General features: G+C 39.2%; 1 protein-coding gene across 5 annotated transcripts in view; it reads left to right on the top strand.

Moving 5' to 3' along the window:
* NLGN4X (neuroligin 4 X-linked) overlaps positions 1-21426 on the top strand; it is a 342805-nt gene that overhangs the window by 99781 nt on the left and 221598 nt on the right. The window lies entirely within an intron of this gene.

Below are 21426 nucleotides of genomic sequence, written 5' to 3'. Positions count from 1 at the left end.
AAAAAGACTAAAAAGTTAGCTGAGTGTGATGGCACTTACCTGTAGTCTCAGTTACTAGGAAGGCTGAGGTGGGAGGATAGCTTGAGCCCAGGAGGGCCAGGCTTCAGTGAGCTGTAATCACATCACTGCACTCCAGCCTGGGCAACAGAGCAAGACGCTGTGTCTCAAAGAAAAAAAAAAAAAGAAGATTTGGTATCTTTCTTTCCCCCACAGTTTGCATATACATTGAAAACTGTGCATTTAAGCCAAAATAGTTTTTTTTTTTTAAACATTTCACTATAAAAAAGGAGTCTGGCTTTCACATGGGTACATGATTTTGCTTTGGCTTCTTCAATTCCCACCTGCCCTGTTGTGAGACCCATGAAGTAAGCAAAGCATTCTTTTTGCCACAGAAATGAAACTCCTAAACATATTGTTTATTATCACATAATGGAAAGAGAGAAACGTTTCAAAAATAAGGATACATGAAGCCCTTATTGAAAAGCAATCATACATTGGTGAATTTAATGTTTTGGAGCAAATACTGTTATGTTGGATACCTATTAGTCTTTTTAGCTAGTGAAATATGTACAAGGCAAAATCAAGCATCAATAGAAGGGTCCAACTAAGCTTGTTTCTCATATGGTTTATCTGCCAGCTCACACCTCAAGGGTGCCTCCTGCCTGCAATGTGTACTCTCTGGCCCACACACTGATTTCCCCTTTTCTGTTTCATGGGGTGACTTGCTGACCTTCTCTGTGCATGGCTAGTAGTACTCTATTGACTGGCAAGAGTCGTGTTTTCCACTTGGGTCTTCCAAGCTGCTGAAGAAAGCAACACAGAAAGTATAGCTGACAATAATTATCTGTCAAATGTATGTGAATCACAGTGTGGATGGTCGACCTGTCGTTTCTTTTTTCTCTTTGAAAGGAAGACTTCAGTTTTCTCTGCAGCCATGGTACTTTATACCATAATTTATAAATTATTTCCTCTTCCATCTCTTAAAAGTCACTGTTACTTACCACCCCATTAGCTGTGGATGGGGTGAAATGCCCACTCATGCAGCACAGGAGGATACACAGATTGTCACACATCTTTTCAGGAGACCACACAGCAGTGGGTAGTGTAGTATTAAATAAATGCCTGAAATATGAGCTGGGAATGCATTGCACTTCAAGGAATTTTATCCATAGGATGTAACTGGGAAAGTGCAGAAGAATGCATATCTATGGTTGTTCATTGTTACATGTTTTATGATAGCAAAAAAAAAAAAATTCAACTTTCATTTTAGACACGGGGATACATTTGCAGGTTTGCTACATGGGAATACTGTGTGATGCTGAAGTTTGGGGTATAGATCCCATTACCCAGGTAGCGAACATGGTACCCAACAGGTAGTTTTTCAACCCACATCCCCCTGTCTTCCTCCCCTTCTAGTAGTCCCTAGTGTGGAGTGTTCCCATATTTATGTCCATGTGTACTCAGTGTTTAGCCCCCACTTATAAGCGAGAACATGTGATATTTTGTTTTGTTTTCTATTCCTCCATTAAGTAACCAAAATTTTTAACAACGTAGAATCCATTACATAATTAGAGATACAATACAAGCATTGAATACCAGCTGTTAAAATGGCATTACAGGATAATATTTACTGATATGGAGGAATATTCAGAGTATATTATACACAAACATTTTCATCATATCATTTTTTACTAGAGTGGACTGTCATTTTCTTGTGGGCTCCCTTGTATTATTTACTCTATTGCATCTCAGTTTTGTTGCATATTATGTAAAATAGAAGATAATGATAGCTTGGCGCATTCTCTGCTGAGACTATTTACAGTGATGTAAAAAGATGTTGCCAGGGTTGTGTGCCTCAGTCTGTCCCAGCCTTCGTAGGGCCCCATGTTTCAACTCCCTAATAACCCATTGAAGACACACAGGCACACAGGGGAGAATGCTCTGGTTTAAACAGTCAACCATAAGCCAGACACAGTGGTGCAACCTGTGTTGCACCTTGTGGTAGCCTCTTGCTACCCAAGAGGCTGAGACAGAGGATCTCTTGAGGTCAGGAGTTCAAGACCAGCCTGGGCAACATAGCAAAACTCCCATCTCTAAAAAATAAAAGCAAACTCAACCATTTTGAGTTTTAGATGTTGTAAATATCTTCTCCCACTGGCACCCACCCATCATTCCTGGTTTTGATTGAAACAAAACCATTAGTTTTAATGTAGCAAAATGCCATCAACATATTTTTCTTTCTAACAGTTTCTCCTACGTAGTACCTGTTAAAGAAATCCTGTTCTACCCCAACATCACAAAAACATTTTCCTGTATCAGAATTTCATTGTTCATACAGACATTTTTTAATCCATGCAGAGTTTATTTTTATATATGAAATGAGGTGGGAATCTCATGTTATTTTTTTCCCCAATAGGGGAACATTGCTTTGACACATGAAGGAAGCAATGTATTCTTTTTTTTTCTTTTGAGACAGAGTCTTGCTCTGTAGCCCAGGCTGGAGTGCAATGGTGCAGCCTCAGCTCACTGCAACCTCTCCCTCTCAGGTTCAAGCGATTCTCCTGCCTCAGCCTCCCAAGTAGCTGGGATTACAGGCACACGCCACCATGCCCAGCTAATTTTTGTAATTTTAGTAGAGACGGGGTTTCACCATGTTGGCCAGGCTGGCCTCGAACTGCTGACCTTGTGATCCACCCTCCTCGGCCTCCCAAAGTACCGGGATTACAGGCATAAACCACTGTGCCCAGCTACAATGTATTCTTTCCCAATGATTTGTGGTGTCAGCCAGGACCTTGATAGGGATAAATGGCATGCAACTTGAGAAATGTAATTAAGATGGGGACAGGATAGTGGAGCCCTTATGTGAAGTTGCTGATGCCCACTGAGGTTGAACTGGACCTACCTACCAGGGAGGGAACTGGAGGTCATATATACAGGCCTTACTCGCCTTCTGCCCTCCGGATTACCTGCTAGTGTCTTCCTTGGCTGAAACCCAAGAGCAGCCAGAAGGCAAGAGTGAACCTGTTTATTTACCTTCCACACCAGAGAGGAGTGGAGATGAGGAAAAGTTAATCTTGAAGGGGACAGACTCCTCCCCCAACAAAATAGTACAAGCTTTTAAAATTCATCATATATACATCAGCCAATCCAAGGGCTTTATATTTGGTCTTGTTGATTTCCTGATCCATTCCTGCAAGATTAAAGTATGACTCAAATAGTACAAACGCCCATATATTTTTCATCTTCAACATTCTCGTTGCTTTTTGTAGAATTTATTCTTTCATATACAATATGGAATCAATGTATCAAAATCTGCAACATTCTTCTGTCTTTGCTGGGAATTGTATTTATTTAAATGTTGGTTTGAGGAAAAATAAACATCTTCCAAGCTCATGTTATCTCATTTGTAAACTGGCATAGTTCATTACTTGTTGAGATCTAATCATAGCTTTATTAAAGACTTTGAGCATTATGTGTTAATTGATTATTATTATTATTTTGCAAATGATATCTTCAATTACATTTTCTACTCCTGGTATAAAAGAATGTCGATCTTTTTTATACATTGATTATATGTTCAGCCATCTTTTTTGATTCCCTATTATTTCTAGTAGCTTTTCTGTTAAATTACATGGTTTCCATAAAAATGGTGACATTATGTACAAATAATGACCATTTTCTCTCTTTCCTTTCAATACTTGTAATTTTCATTTCCTTTATAACTTGTACCATTGTATGGCCCATTGACGTCCGGTGCGAGGATGAATACTGTTGGTACAAACTTTTGTTCCCATTCATGATTTTACAGGAAATGAGTCTAACATCTTTTTTGTAAATGCAGCGTTGAGGAGAGATTTTAAAGCATGCAGTCATTATCAGATAATATGAATTACTTGCAATTCCCAGTTTTTTCTAAGTTTTTAAAAATGTTTTCTTTTGTTCATAAATATTGATTATGACCAAATAATCAACTGGCATTTCTACAGCTGGTTATATGATTCTTCTCTTATAATTAATGTGCTCTGAAAATTAATATATTTTTAAATATATATTCAATTTCGGGAATAACACATTTTTAATCTTAAAAGAAACATTTTTAAAATGGCCATTATTCTATTATAGTGGAATATATTGTATATTAAAAATAGCTACTATTCTACTAAGTTTGGTTTGTAAATATTCCACTTAGGATGTCTACATCTACCTTCATAAATGAATTTGATTTATAATTTTCTGATGTTATACACTCTATACTTTTGATATGAATGTTAAACTGTCCATACAAAAGGATTTGGGTAGCTTCCTTTAATTTTATATTTTCTGAAGAAAACTTAAATAAGTAGAATTACTAAAATTTTTGTGAAAATTATCTTGGGTGGTGAGTTTTTATGTGGGAGATTTTTAGTGATTCTTTCATTACTACTTATAGCTTTTAGTTTATTCATTTCGTTGTGTAAAGTTGCTTTGTTTTTTTTTCCTCAAATATTTCAATTTCTTTTTTTAATACCAGGGCTTATACTATTAAAATAGTATTTTGTATTTTTTATAACTTTTTTTATAACTTTGTTTATTTGTTATTTTAAAAATGATTTTCCTCTTTTTCTTTAGACTATTTGTTTTCATTATTTGTTGTATATTATTTGTTGTATATTATTTGTTTATATTATTTGTTGTATATTGTTGTATATTATTTGTTTCATTATTTGTTGTATATGTTACTCTTCCTTGGTCAGTCTTGCCAGAAGTTTGTTTATATTATTAAGCTTTTCAATAAACTAGCTTTCATTTTGGTAATTAGCTCAACTGTTTTTTCTCTGTTTCACTAATTTCTGCTCTTACCTTGATCATAGCCTATTTTCAGATTTATTTGGATTTATTCTGTTTTCTCTTCTTCCTGTTTCTTGACTTGCCTCCATGGCTCATTTATTTCCAATTCTTCTTGTTACCTTGTAAAGATATTTGAAGTTTTAATTATCCCTTTTAAGCACTTCTTCAGTCCCATCTGACAAATTTTCACATGTGACATTTGAACTATCACTGGACTCTGACTGTTTTGTGTTTATACGGTAGCATAAAGGCACATGCACACATATACATACACACATAGATGTGTGTATGTATATGTTTAGTGTTCTGTCATTATTTTGAATGCTTTTTACTATTGATTTCTAATTCTGTTGACCGATAGAATATAGTGCTGTATGCTGCTGTTTCTTTAAAGTACTCTTTATGAAAGGCAGATTTTGTAAACGTTCGGTGTGTGCTTGAAAGCTATGGACACATTTACACATACATAGACATATTCACAAATACAAATACAGATATACATGTATATGTGAGAATGTGTGTTTTGAGGAGCATAGGTTTCCATAGATACCCACCAGATCACATGTATGGGTTACTTCAGTCTTCTATATCTTATTTATTTTGGTGGGTGGGGCTAGGGACAGAGTCTCGCTCTGTTGCTCAGGCTGGAGTGCAGTGGCCTGATCTCGGCTCACTGCAACCTCGGCATTCTGGCTTCAAGTGGTTCTCCTGCCTCAGCCTTCCAAGTAGCTGGGATCACAGGTGCACACCACCACGCCCAGCTAACTTTTGTATTTTTAGTAGAGACGCAGTTTCACTTTGTTGGCCAGGCTGGTCTCCAACTCCTGGCCTCAAGTGATCCACCAGCCTTGGCCTCCCAAAGTGCTGGGATTACAGGCGTGGGCCACTGCAACTGGCCTGTATCCTCAATTACATTTTGTCTCCTAAGTTTATCACTCCAAGAATGTTGTGTTTTATTCTACTGTAACATTTTATCTTTTCTTATCTGTCCTTTATCTTATATATTTAATGTATATGGATATACTATGTTATATATATGTAGTATGCATATATAAAATGTACTTATATACCTTTTACATGTTTTGAAGCTTTATTATTAGGATGTTACATGAAAGTGTCAGTTACACCTTTTTAATCTTCCATTCCTTTTCTAGTATTTATTATCCATTTTTGACATTTACAATTTTTGTTTGATACTAAATTTGCTTCCTGTGATATTTTTTCATTTATATTTTGTTTTATATTTAAAATTTTTAGTGTCTTCATTTTCAAGTTTATGTATCCATTTATTTTAAATATATCTTTTCAACAATATGTTGCTAAAAGTATTTTAATCAATATTTTATCTTTATTCTAATTTTATTTCTGCAATTATTATTATAGATTTCACTTCTGACATTTTATATTTTATATTTATCAATCATGCTTTTTAAATTTTACCTTTTTTTTTTTGCTTTACCTGACTTCCATTATATAATTTTAAAAGTTTCTTTTACTGACCTTATTATTATATTCTTCTTTCTTCTGTTTTTTTTCCTTCTTATAGTTGGGATTCATCAAATTTCCCTCTTCTTTTCCCATTTTATGCTGCACTTATATTTTAATGAAGATGTATCTAGTCTTCTTATTAGCTATCAAACATTTCAGTATCCATAATTTTCCTCAAAACAAGATATTGATTTAGCATTTTCTCTACTCTCCGGCATCTCTCTCTCTCAATCACCCCACACTGTGTTAGATTCTAAGAGAATCTGGGCTCTAGATCATGTTAAAAATTGGATTTTAGATTATTGTTTCTTCGGAATAATTTTTTGTCATTACCTGTATTATATTGCTGTGTTCTGGGTTCCTCTCCTTGCAGAAATACATTGTGTCAAGATTTCTGTGATGTAAGTGGATTTGGATTTAAGCTATCATTTAAATGACAGTTTCACTGGACATAAAATCCAGGCTGATTTTCTTTCCCTTGTACTTGCTGGGGGTGAGAAGCCACTGCATTTTGTATCCTACGTTGCTTTGCAATTAGCCTGGTTTTCATTCCTTTGCACATCGCCTGCTTTTTCTCATTGGAAAAATTAGACATATTTTGTTTACATTTGAGGTACTCAAAAATTGGAATTTGTTTTTGCTTTGTTCTGTTTTAAATCAACCTATTATTTACTTTGTGAGTACTTTCACTTTTAAGCCTTTTTTTTCTTTCATTCTGGGAAATTCTCAGCCTTTCTGTCTAATGTAGTTCTTCCTAGTCTTTTTCTCTTTGTTCTCTTTCTGGGTCATTTTTTTTTATAGGACTGGTAACACTTCTATTTCCATCTTCCATACTTTAGCATTTGGAGGATGTTTTTCCACCATTTTTCATCCCAGATCCATTTTGGGAAAATGTCTCTCTGTCTTTTGGCTCCTATGTGCATTGTTTGTGGGTATCCTTCCATTTCAGTCTGTTCTTTGTGCTCTCCAGTTCAACAATTTCATTTCTTCTCCCCGGTATCTCGCGTGACTTCCTTTGAAACCCTTTGTTCCAACTTCATATTGCTATCATTGTCTCTCTGTCCATTGGAGGGATCTGCTTCTTTTGAATCCCAGTTTGTTTACTTGGGTCATTTTATTATTATTATTTTTTAAATAGGATGTTCCTTTTCTTTTAAGTGCTTTGCTTTTTGACTGGCTGTTAAAAATTTTTTGGGAGTTCTTTTATTTTCTTGAGGCCGGTAGAGGTCTTGGAAGGTACCAAGTGTCCAATGGCCAGTCAAAAGCCCACCTCTCTGCCTGGCGCGGTGGCTCACACCTGTAATCCCAGCACTTTGGGAGGCCGAGGCAGGTGGATCATCTGAAGAGTTCAAGACCAGCCTGACCAATATGGTGAAACCCCATCTCTACTAAAAATACAAAAATTACCTGGGCATGGAGGCATGTGCCTGTAGTCCCAGCTACTTGGGAAGCTGAGGCAGGAGAATCACTTGAACCCGGGAGGCAGAGGTTGCAGTGAGCAGAGATTGTGCCACTGCACTCCAGCCTAGGTGACAGAGTGTGACTGCATCTCAAGAAAGAAATAAAAAACAAAAAATAAAGGCCCACCTCTCGATTTCATGCCTCTGGGTAAATTGGAGGGAAAAGAGGGTCCCTCTGTGAAGAGCCCTTGGAACTCGAGTTCTAATTTCTAAACCAAGAACTTTATATTCTTTCCTCCCTCCCTATCACTTCCATCCACTGGCTGGCTGTTATCTGAAAACTGTCGTGTGCAGTTATAAATACTCAACACTTAGGGAAGGAGAAGGAATTCTGAGAGATTTCGCCAGCCTGATTCTTTTCATTGCCATAAAATTCCACTGCTTTACCAGAAATCCTTGGAATGTGGCTTTCCTAGCTTTGCACTGTGACCTTCTTCATTCGGAATACCGAAGATGGGAAAAGCATTGATCCGCCCAGACAGTGAGGAGCGAAGAGCAATACCTAGGTGGAAAGCTCTATCTCCCCTGACTGTCCTGTGAAATGCACCTGAGTCTCAGAGGACTCCACTGCCATCTGTCTGTCCAGGAATTTCCCATTTTGTATGGCGACTTCAAAGTAGGTAAATACTTTGATTAAAAGAATAGAGAACAGAATTTGGGTAGCTTGTTCAAAAGATGGCATGGAAAATTCTGTGACTGGAGTAGTTGTGAAGCATCACTCTTCCTGTAAGAATAAAGGAGGCATTTGCCAGATGTCTGAAAACACACAGACACACACACAAAGGAATTACTTCTGGCTGCAAGAATATTCTCTCTCAGCATCTTCCTGCATCTCCATGGGCAAACAGACCCACAACAGTCTGGGATTTTTTAATTGCCAACAGTTTTGATTGCATGAGGGCCTGACATGTCTGTTGCATGATAGGGTGTGTTTTTATTTTTGGCTTCCTATTCGTTTCAACATATCCCTCCTTCCATATCATAATGACAATTTCAAAGACCTGAGTTGAACCTAGAACGCTTTATTTGTCAGACACAACAATGCAGTGGATGTTAGTCATAGGGTAATCCAAACAGAGATAATTTTGTATATTCTAGAATATTATGTTTTCAAACGTAGGTTTTGATGTACCATAAGATTTCTTCTGCCATTGAGGCGATATATATATATGTGTGTGTGTGTGTGTGTGTGTATGTATATATATGTGTGTATTTTAAATTTAAATTAGATATTTTTTAGAGGCCTTAGCCCTTAAGCAGAATTCCCTCCTAATTTAATGATTTTGGACGAAGCTCTTTGTGAATCATTTAAAAACACGTTCATGCTTCTTCAAACAGAGGTAACAAAGGATATAGCACCTTGACTTGTTGACTAAGTGCTGTCATGGTAGATGTTATTTAGCATAGAAGATGCCTGCAGGGTCAATTCTACTCTCTAAAGTTTCTTGAGGCTGTGTTAAATGAAATCAAACACCTGTGGATTTTTTATTCTTGTTCACGCTTTTTATACCTCTCCTTTCTTCTCCCTGGGCAACCTGCTTTCACACTAGTGCTTACCTCTGTTTTCCCTTCAAATGTGATCTATGCTACACAATCTGATTAACAAGCTCACCAGAGTTCTACTGGACATAGAATAAAGAAACCAGTATAGTTTTCTCTCTAGGGACAAGGCAGTGAGGAAGCCAGTTTGAATACAGGTTCTTGCTCTTGTAAGCATTGACATTCAGCAGGTTCCTTACTTTCTGAACACTGCAGTTTTATGATGGGCAGACAGGGACTAAGAATAACACCTACCTCAACGGGGCTGTTGTGAGGATTACTGAGATAATTTATGTAAATCCCTAGCACAATGCCTGACTCATGCGAGATCTTTAATTCATGGTAGCAGTTACTAATTTCATTTATCATAATGAGCTGCCTGAGCCACCAAGGAGCTCTGCCACTCCCAGTACTGTTCTACAGTTCTTTAATTCAACAAAGAAATTTTTCTTTAGTTCCAAATAAGTGCCAGGCATCAGGCTAGGTGCTGGGTGTATGATGATGATCAAAACAGTGTTCGTATGGGGGTAGTCATCATTTTGTAGATGGGCCATTTTTTATGATGTCCCTCTTCATTATAGGTCTTGATTCTTGCCTCTGTTTTGTATATATATGTGTTGCGGCAGGGGCTTGCTATAAAAATCAGAATTGCCCAGGCTGAGTGCAGTGGTGCAATCATGGCTCATTGCAGCTTCGGGCTTAAGTGATCCTCCCACCTCAGCCTTCTTAGTAGCTGGGATTACAGGCACACTCCACCACACCTGCCTCTGTTTTGTGTAGCTGTGATTACGTAGCAATTTTCTGAATCAGTGACAAGATGCAATGCATATTTTTTTAGTAGGTTAATTAATTTATCTAATCTACATTTGGAGCTATTTTTTGGAGTGTTAGTCATCATAATAAATATGGTGGCACTATCAATAGTAATATAAATATAATGGTACCTTAATTCCATAATACAAAGATCACATCTTCATGACTGATGGACCATTTCAAACCCATAGGTATATTTGCTCGCTCTGTAAAGTATACAAAAGTAAGAATTCTGGACATCTTTAAAAGTTGTAAATTTTTACATGAAAACTTACATTCACGCCATCTTTTGAATATTGAAAAGATTTGGGAACATGGGGCCTATATGTGACTGTGGATGAGGTGTGGCTGTTCCCTTCAGACACAGCACTCACTTTGCCATAGTCACACTCCCCACCGCTCCCTATTGTGTCTCCAACCCCCAGGCTGTTGTCTGTTTCTTTTGCAACGTTATTACCCACTCATAGATGGTCAACCTTATGATCATTGTTACTTTCTTTTCCTCAAAATCTTTCTAGTATTTGTGATTTTTTTCATGTAGTTATTTTGAGCTTTTTGCATTAAGAATTCGGGATCACATACTCAAAAGTTTAGTATTTACCAGTTTGTATTATTGAGCACTTCAGAAATTTATTTCTGTTGCTGTTATCAACTCATGAAATATCTGTTTAATTATCCAACTAAAGACTAGATAGGATAGTGATTCCTATTTTCTCCAAGCTCATATCTGTGAACTCCTTGATTGCCCAACATAGGCATTCAATCATTCATTCAACAAATACTCATTGAGGACCTACTATGATCTGGGCACTTTTCTAGGTGCTGATAATTGTAGTGCAATAATAGACCACAGTGGACAATGTTTCTTTATGGAATTTAAGTGAATAAGGAAGTTATTTTGGAGTATTTCAGATCGTGATTCCTGCTACGAAGAAAAATAATTCAGAATAAAGTAGATAAGGAATAATAGGAATGGACCCACACAGTTATTATTTTTATTGCTGTGGTCATACTGATATCTGAAGCAAGTAAGAGAAGAGTTTCCTATGAGGATGCAATAGCATGCGCAAAGACCCTGGAGTTGTAGAATCCTTGATGCATCCAAGGAATATGGAGAAGACCAGTTGGGCTAGAGTTGACAAAATGAGGGTGAAGTGGGGGAATAAGAATAGAGAGGTGCTGGACAATAGGCCGTTGAGAGGGCTTTAGCTTTTCCGTGATGAATATTGGCACCCACAATGTAATTTTGAGCATGAAAATGAGAGGCTTGATTTACATTTTTATCAGATCACCCTGAGTTCTGGTTGGAGAATGAGCTCTAAGGATCTGTGGGTATATTTAGGGAGATACTTAGGTGGCCTTTGCAATAATACGCTCAAGGGAGGATGCTGGCTTCACCAGAGAGCTGATAGATAAGGCATGGCCAGATTCTGGGAATATTTTAAAGGAAGATCCAACAAATCGATTATTCCTAGAATGCAGAATGAATGAGAAAGAGACAACTTATGGCCAACCCCAATTCCTTTGGCCGCCATAACTGGAAGAATTGCGTTGCCATGTGCTGACAACAGGGAGATTGTGAGAGGAGCACTTTAGGGTGAGGGAATTAGGAGACTGCTTTTGTTTAAGTTAAGAACAACCAAGGAGAGATAGATGTCTTAGAGACAGCTGGGTACAGTAGTGTGGACATGAAGAGAGAGGTCTACGCTGGAGATACAAGGTCAGGAGACATGAGCATGTAGATGATATTTACAGTTGTGAGACTGAATCGCATTTCCAACACAATGAATGTAGATAGAGAGGAGAAGTAAGTGTACTAGAAGAAAAAGAAGGATGAAGAGGAGGAGAGAGAGAAGACAGTGAGGAAGAGGAAAGAAGCAGCATGCATGTGTGCACTTGTATGAGAAAGAGAGAGAGGGAGAGAGTGGAAGATATAGATAGAAGGAGAGAGAGAGAGAGACTGGGGGGTAGAATTACATCCACCCAAAACCCAACTTTTAATGACTTACAATATGAAAGCTTCATTTTTTTTTTCTCTTGTGTTGCACCTCACTGATGGACTATCATTAGCCCCACTTCTCTTCCAAGTCTTTATTCCAGAATCCAGGCTGGAGGCCATGCCTGAACTGAGGAAATGGTGTTCATGTACAACAGTTCTTTCAGCTTCTGCTCAGATGTGGCATTGCACATCCACTCATATGCGATTGTCCAGAGCATTTTTCTGTTCTCTGGGAGGTACTTCAAGGGGCACAACAGTGGCTGGGGATTGAGGGGGCTGTGAATAGACTTTCAGGAAAAAGGATCAACTGTCCTAAATGCTGCTGATGAGTGCAGTAACACAAGGATGAGTAACTTGAGTAGCTTGTAGAGAAGTATAGGCCACTTGTTTCATGCCCAGGAACAAGGCAGGACCAGGAATCCTGGCTGAGATGCTGCAGGTTGGGCTAGTTGGAGGTGGGGGCAAGTTTTTCTCTCGCTGCTGGGACTTACTCAGGTTAACAGATGGGACATTGTGGAGGAGCTGGAGACGGAGGAGAAAGTGTAGAAGAGTTATCTAGGAGATGGATTGAGAGTGTTTGATGTGAGAGGCAGTAGAGCATGCATTGAACCTAGGCTGTATGGTTGGATGGTTTTTTCCCAGCCATGTCCTGTCTGCTCAGGTTCAGAGGAGGTAGGAGGTAGATTGAACCAGCCACAGGTGATGCTCCATGAGTAAAGAAGGGTTGAGAGTCAGGAATTGAGGAGTCCAAGGCATTAACTGAAAAGATGGTTCATGGAATTTAACAAAGATGAGGACAAATATGAGGAGAGGAGGCAGTCAAGGGAGAGAGAAAGAGTAGGGTTGGGATACAGGGAATGAAAGTGAGCTCCTTAAGATGAATGGCTAATCCCACAAAACTGGCTAATTCCCATAAGGTGGACGGCTAATCCCATTAGTGCATTGTTGACATGAAAATGTCCTCACCAAATAAGGAAGAAAAATTTGATTTTCTTATGTGGAAAAAGCAAGACCAAAAGCAATCAACCAAAATCGTATCTACTACCTGGCAGTCCATTAGAACACACTAAACACACACATAAAGAGAAAAATGAAGTATGTTAATTGTGAAACTTGTATCTCCAAAAACTGGAAGGCTTCTTGGCACTTAAAAAGGTTCGGCCAGGCATGATGTCTCACGCCTGTAATCCCAGCACTTTGGGAGGCTGAGACGGGCGGATCACTTGAGGTCAGGAGTTCGAGACCAGCCTGGCCAACATGGTGAAACCCTGTCTCTAGTGAAAATACAAAAATTAGCCGGGCATGGTGGCGCATGCCTATAGTTCCAGCTACTCGGGAGGCTGAGGCAGAAGACTCACTTGAATCTGGGAGGCGGGGGCTGAGGTAGAAGAATCACTTGAACCTGGGAGGCGGGGGCTGAGGCAGAAGAATCACTTGAACCTGGGAGGCGGGGGCTGCAGTGAACTGAAATCGTGCCATTGCACTCCAGCCTGGGCGACAGAGTGAGACGCCGTCTCAAAAAAAAAAAAAAAAAAAAAAGAAAGGTTCAATACCTACTTGTTGAATGAAAGTGGACGTGTGAATTCAAAGTTTCCGCTCTTTCACAGTGTTGTGTTTTTTTTTTTTTTTTTTTTTTTTGACAGAGTCTCGGTCTGTCACCCAGGCTGGAGTGCAGTGGCACAATCTCGGCTTACTTCAAACTCTGCCTCCCGGGTTCACGCCATTCTCCTGCCTTAGCCTCCTGAGTAGCTGGGACTGCAGGCGCCCACCACCACGCCTGGCTAATTTTTTGTATTTTGAGTAGAGACGGGGTTTCCCCGTGTTAGCCACGATGGTCTCGATCTCCTGACCTCCTGATGCACCCACCTTGGCCTCCCAAAATGCTGGGATTACAGACGTGAGCCACCGCGCCCAGCCTCGTTCAGTTCTTTATTATATTTGTAAAGGTAACTCTAACTCCGTGAGAGCACTTTCTTGCTCACCTCTTAGTTCTTGAGCAAACAGAGAAGCTGTGCATGATAAAGCTGGAGAATTGGGTGGTGTCTTCCTATTAAGCTTACAGGAAAGCACTGGGCATTTGGAACAGGTGTTGCATCTTGAGAGCCACAGAGTCAGGTGTGCACTTTAAAACGATGCTTCTAATTGTTGCATGGAGACAGAGAAGACGATCACAAAGATTCTGCCTTGACCTCCTTACCTCTCCAGTTCTAAAAACATTTCTCCCACTACAGAAAGCATCCATCTGTGTGTTTTTGCCTCCACGTGGTCCTATTCCTGAAATGCTCCTTCCAAGTCTGTACTTTTCCAACAGCTACTATTTCTGGATCTTTTGCAGTTGCTTCAGCAAGAATCAGTTCTGGCTTCCTCGGTTCTACCATGCCAACTTTACCTTCTCATCCCTCAGTGGGATGCTAGGGCTTGGGTTAATTCGTCTCTCTCCTTCAAGGTGACATGAAGCCCCTGAGAACAGGGGCATATTTTTGCCCAGCCATTACCTACAATGATACAGGAGTCCTGTAATATTCGTTAGAGAAATGTGTCCACTGAACATGAATTTCCTATCCTGTTCCTTCTAAAAAGGATGCATGAGTTATCCTATATTCCCAAGGCACAACATGACTTTGTTCTGATATGTGCCACCATGATCCTGTAAAATTTGTGTTGTTTCCAGTCCCTAAGAATAAATGTCTCTTAAAGTATTGTAGTCATTCACTCTACATTTCTATGAGTTATTACTGGCCCACCTACAACCATATTTCCTCCGAAATTCATCCATCCTCCTGGAATTACCTGATTCTGAATTATTAAGTGGTTCTCTTGGCCATTTGCTCAAAAAAAGAGCACACTTATTCCAACACACAGGCATTGTTTCTAAATTATTATTGTTTTTTCTTCCTAGAAACCATTTAGAGATGAAGATACACTTTAGAACATGAACCCATTTAGTTTAGACTATAACAATTGAAGATATGGTGACTACTGTTTATTTCTGTTAGGGATATGTTTTTTGTAGATTTCACAAAAGACAGAACCTGCTGTGTGACAGCTTATCTGCAGGACACCGATGGTTTGTAGGATGATGGTGAGGCTTTGTGACAAGGCAGAAATGTGGAAGGCTGGCAAGATTGTTTACTGAGCTTCCCCTAAGGATGGAATAATTCACCAATCCCACAACTCCTCCACCCTCAGTCACTACCAATAGCTGTGCCTCAGTGTTTTCTTTTTAATGATTGTATGTATTAAGAAAAAAAAATCCTCATATGTAGTGTTTAGTTTATCTGATTTTCGTTACTAAAATAATAGAGGAGAAAAGTAAATAATTCATATAAAAATAAACTTTCTTATTCCAAGCAGGTGTATGTGTGCATGTTTGTGTGTGTGTGTGTATGTGTGTGTGTTTGCCACTTTGATGGAAAGAGGCTGACTTTGCAGAGACTATTTTTTGTTAAGAACTTTCCATTAAATTAGAGCTTTAAGTTATAACACTGATTGCATAGGCCAGGGAAAATGGTAGGATGTGGCTTAAAAGGCAATCTCACAAGAAGTGTGACTTTTATCTTATATTATAAACAACAGCCCAACCTTGGAATTTGTCCCAATAAATTCCATAAGTATAAAATAAACTAAATAAGTAAAGTGACTAATATCCTACTAAGTCTTTTCCTTCACACATGCTTTTTTGCCTAAAGCCATTTAAAGTCTCTGAGGATTTAAATCTATGATTCTTTCATGGAGTAGAAGAAACCCAGAGAATATAGAAATTTAGAAAAACTTTAAGACTTATTGGTTTAACAGAAGTAGGCCGGGTGCGGTGGCTCATGCCTCTAATCCCAGCACTTTGGGATGCTGAGCTGGGTGGATCACTTGAGGTAGGAGTTCAATACCAGCTTGGCCAACATGGTGAAACCCCCTCTCTACTAAAAATACAAAAATTAGCCGGGCGTAGTGGTGCACACCTGTAGTTACAGCTACTTGGGAAGCTGAGGCAAGAGAATCACTTGAACCCAGGAGACAGAGGCTGCAGTGAGCTGAGATTGCGCCACTGCAATTCCAGCCTGGGTGACAGGGCAAGACTCCATCTCAAAAACAACAGCAACAAACAAAACAAAACAAAAAACCCAGAGGTAGATCTAATTCTGCAGACTGCAATCACTCAGTTATGGATGGATAAGTCAGTCCTTAAGTCCATCTGCTATTTGTGTATCGTGCATTTTTTTTTTTTTTTGAAACAAGCACGTTCCCACCTGGATTGAATGTTAATATTCACTGAAAGCCAGGGCGTTGCAACGAGCCCTTAGAATGTTATAATTCTGGGCCATTTTTATAGTTCAGGATTTCAGATTTATTGCAATGTTGTAAATTTTTAGTTTCTTGTCTTTCTCTAACATCTAGTAAGTTCCAAAACTTAAAGAACTACAGGTTTTCTTGATAAATACCCGTGTTACTACTTTTTATTTTTAGATTTTTCTTTTTTACTACATGATCTGAGTTAAAAGTTAAATATATATGAATTATTGTTTTGAAAAATATTACCTATAATAGTTTTTTAAAAGAAACTTTAATTTTAGATTTGTGCTAAATTGGCGAAGATTGTGTAGAGAGTTTTCCTCATACCCCACCCTCAAATTCCACTACTATAAACACCTTACATCATTATTGTACATTTGACACTATTAATGAGCCAATATGTGTGCAATTTTTTACTAAAGCCCTCCCATTCTTCTGATTTCGTTGGTATTTTCCTTCTGTCTTTTTTCTTTCCTCAAATCCTATCCAGGATCCCACACTACATTTAGCCGTCACGTCTCCTTGAGCTCCTCTTGACTGTGACAGTTTTTCTTCTTTTGTCTTTCATGACCTTAACAGTTTTGAGGAGGGCTGCTCACGGGATTGGTACCTTGTTTGGTTTGTCTGATGTTTTTCTCATGGTTATACTGGGGGGCTATGGATTGTGCAGAGGAAGGCCAGAGGTGAAGTGCCACTTTCATTACATTGTATCAGGGGCACATACTAGCACCATGACATTGCAGTTGATACTAACCTTGATCCCATGGATGAGGTGATGTTGGCCAGATATCTCCAGTATCACGTTCGTCCTCCTGCACACACACTTTCTATACTGTACCCTGTGGAAAGAGGTCACTACGTGCAGCCTACACTTAAGAAAGCAGGAGGCCGGGCGTGGTGGCTCACGCCTGTAATCCCAGCTACTCCAGAGGCTGAAGCAGGAGAATCACTTGAACCCGGGAGAAGGAAGTTGCAGTGAGCCGAGATCGCGCCATTGCACTCCAGCCTGGGTGATAGAGCGAGACTCCATCTCAAAAAAACAAAAATAAATAAAAAAAAAAAAAAAAAAGAAAGCAGGGACTATGATCCCCTCCTTGAGGGCAGAGTATCTACAGAAATTATTTGAAGTTATTTTGCATGAGAGATGTGCCTATTCTCGCCTACTTATTTATTTATTCCCTCATTTACATATATCAGTATGGACTCATGGATATTTATTTTATACTTTGGGTTGTAATCTAATGTGATGTTGTTTATCTGCATAGATTTTGTGTTTAAGTAATTTTTTTTCAAATTCCTGAGGAATAGCTTTTTAAAAAATCCCTGTTTTTACTTTAGATCCAAGGATTACGTCTGCAGGTGTGTTACAAGGGTATCTTGTGTGATGCTGAGGTTCAGGCTTCTGTTGATCCCGTCACTAGGTTATTCTGTGCCCAGATAATGAGCACAGGAAGTTTTTTAGTCCTTGTCCCCCCTCTGCAACAGATTGTAGGAAATAATCTGAGACTGATCATTTTTAATTTTCAAGCACTGAACGTGCAGTTATTTTATCTAGAAGGTAGACCAGCAAAACAAAATTATATTTGACATTTTAGCATATAAGTATTTTCTAGTTAACTTTGACATACAAGAAGCCAGGTTATGAATGTATTTATTCATGACTCTAGCTTGTTTGGTTAAAATTATTCTCCTGCCAACCAAATGCTTTTTTGCTACCCTGAATATTTAAAAAATTTTTACAATATTTCATCTTTAAGAGCTATAAATGTATGTTTTAATATCCCAGGGTAAGATATAGGGATATTTTTTTAGTCTGTTGAGGCTGCTATAACAAAATACCTTAGACTGGGTAATTTATAAACAATAGACATTTATTGTTATTATTATCATTAAGACAGGGTGTCTTTCTGTTGCTCAGGCTGGAGTGCAGTGGCTTGATCAAGGTTGACTGTAGCCTTGACTTCCTGGGCTCAACTGATCCTCCCACCTCAGCCTCCTGAGTAGCTGGGACCATACGTGTGTGCCACCATCCCTGGCTAATTTTTATTTTTTTAATTTTTAGTAGAGATGAGGACTCACTACCTTGACCAGGGTGGTTTTGAACTCCTGGCCTTAAACATTTCTCCTGCCTTGACCTCCCAAAGTGTTGGGATTACAGGTATGAGCCACTTTGCCCAGCTAACAACAGACATTTATTTCTCATGGTCCTGGGAAGTCCAGGATCAAGGTGCTAGCAGATTCAGTGTCTAGTGAGGGCCCATTCCCCCAAATGGCATCTTCTTGATTTATCCTCACATGGTGGAAGGGACAAGTGGAAGGGCCTGCAGCCTCTTTTATAAGGACACTAATCCCATTCATGAGGGTAGAGTTATCATGTTGTGTATTGGATTTCAGCATATGAATTTTGGGAGGACACTACCATTCAGACTATACAGCAAGATACATTAGGTTTGGGGTGTTCTGCACTTGAGTGAATCTATGTAAGCCCTTTCACATATTTTTACTTTCACTGAAATAAAACTAAATAAGGAAACCAATGCTATCCTATATCTTAAAATGAGAATGGTTTGTAACAGCTCATTGCCTTGCATGATGGTCTTTTAGGGTTAGGGTTCGGGTTAGGGTTAGGATTAGCTTCCCTTTGCTGGGCAGAGTAGGTATTTCCACCTCGAACCACCTCTAAGGGCTTCAGCTTTCAGTAACGCACCTGTCACTTCTAATGCAAAACCTTGAGTCCTCTGTCTGTGTGCAGATTCAGGAACAGGTGACTTTAAGTTTGAGGTCTAAGAATTTTCTTATTATTGCCTTCCATTTCAATTTCTAGTTCCTCCAAAGTCCTTCACAATGATGACCGAGAGGAGACACTCAAAAATTTGTTAGCCAGGGTCTCAAAGTACATAGAAGCTGTTTCTCTTGGGTGGATATTACAAGTGCCTCTACAGGCAACTGCATTTCTTTCTCTTTCCAGGATTTTTGCTTATTGTCCAGATATGCTCCTCCTAGTGAGAGGGACGCTTCTGATTTTTCCTGCCTCCATGGAACAAGGGCTTCAGAGAAGAAACTCTCTACAGCCCCTTTGTTCCATTAATAATTTATAATTAAATGCATTTCCAGGATGAAGGCTGCCTAGGAGTAGAGAAGCATATTAGAAGAACCAATCTGCTGTGTATCTGCTTATAGGGTTTGAGCCCAGTCAAGGAGGGATGCACAGAAACTCAGGATTCTGACAGCCCAGCCCCCTTGCAATTGGGAGGGTCGCCAAATTTCTTTCTTGCAAGGGGTACTTACTGTCTGTGAGTGGGAGCCTCTTGTGGATAAGGAGTGAGGGCAGAGAGGGAACAGAAGAGCCCTGGGAAGTTCTTTCCACTGGACTCTGAGCGTCTAGACAGCAGCCTGCCCCCACCCCCTAGATTGGCTTTGTACCTGTGAGCAAAGTTTCTGACTGTGCCATACATCTCTGGAATACATTTAGTTGCTAACGGAGATATTACTATAATTCCACAAATGTTTTTAGTCTCTCCTTGGGGCTGTGCCCTTCTGTGTGGCTTGGCAGAAGAGAAAGGAGAGAAAGATTATACATGGCAGCCTTGCTTTGGAGGGAGTGAAACCTGTGATTTTCCTTTTCTGTGTCAGGAAAGCGTTTTTCTGCTGCTTGACTAGCCACCTCCCAGGCACATTAACCAGTCAGGTGATGCTGACATTTGTACCCCCTAATCTGGCTTATTTCTGAAACCCTCCCTTTGAGCCCTAACTGCTATAATTAGGAGACTAGATGCCAACAGGTTTGGAAAAAGGTTTGCAATCTCAAAATAAAGTAGTGATTTTGAAAGAGAAATGTATAGTAGAGTTAGCTATGGGGTTTGCACATTCTGCATTTATGTTTGTTTGTTTTTGTTATTTTTTCACTCAGACTGCTTACAGATGCAGTGAGCACACCCAAATGCATGTGATCAATGCATGTCTGACTTCTGCAGCTATGGAAGGTCTGGGTTTGTAAGATCACTGCTGTAGACCCTTGTTTGACCTTTTTGGATTGCTGGATCAGAAAGTGAGAGATTGCGAAAGTTTTCTTAAAAGAACAAGTCAGTGAATCAATTCATTAATTCTTTTGTTCATTAGGATTAGTTAATATACTGCTACAGTAAAACCTTTTGTTATTGTCTGTAATAATAAAAGTTGGATTATGGCATGGCTAACACCAATCTCCATACAATCTGCTCATAGTTTTGACCTCATTCTAATATAACCCTGTATTTCATGTGATTGAATGTTTTGCACCATATTTATAATATTCATCCAGGTATTACTTGGTTTCTGAAGGTTTATAAAATTGTAAATGCAGTACATAGGGTATTAGAGATTTTGTTGTTTTATTTTTTTAGAGACTAGGTCTTGCTCTATCAACCCAGGCTGGAGTGCAGTGGTGCAATCATAGCTCACTGTAACCTTGAACTCCTGGGCTCAAACGACCCTCCACCCTCAGCCTCTGGAGTAGCTTGTATTATAGGTGCATGCCACCATATCCGGCTAATTTTTTATTTTGATTTTTGTAGCGATAGCATCTCAGTATATTGCCCAGATTGGTCTCAAAATCCTAGCCTCAAGCAATCTTCCTGCATTGGCCTTCCAAAGTGCTGGGATTACAGGTGCCAGCCACTGTGCTTGGCCATTACCTAGAGTTTTTGTTAGAGATAATGAAATAAGAATGAGATTAAAATGAGGTTAGTCTCATGCTGCTTAAAACAGTGATATGCTTAGGAGCAGCTGCAGGAACATCTGATCCAATCTTGGAGGCAGCCTGGAGGGCTTCCCAGGGGAAGCACAATGTAGTCCAAAACCTGAGAGATGAGCAGGGATTGACTAACTAAAGAGCAGACCTACACACCAAATTCTGCCATCAGTTCCTTGCATGGCATGGAAAATTGATTTCTACAACTACGCATTATTTTTCTTCCTTTTTTTTTGAAACAGGTTCTCGCTTTGTCACCCAGGCTGGAGTGCAGTAGAGCGATT

Source organism: Gorilla gorilla, chromosome X, assembly GCF_029281585.2.
Source record: "Gorilla gorilla gorilla isolate KB3781 chromosome X, NHGRI_mGorGor1-v2.1_pri, whole genome shotgun sequence".
NCBI lineage: Eukaryota > Metazoa > Chordata > Mammalia > Primates > Hominidae > Gorilla > Gorilla gorilla.
Note: the sequence above shows the minus strand (reverse complement) of the source record. Positions and strands in the feature narration are given on the sequence as shown.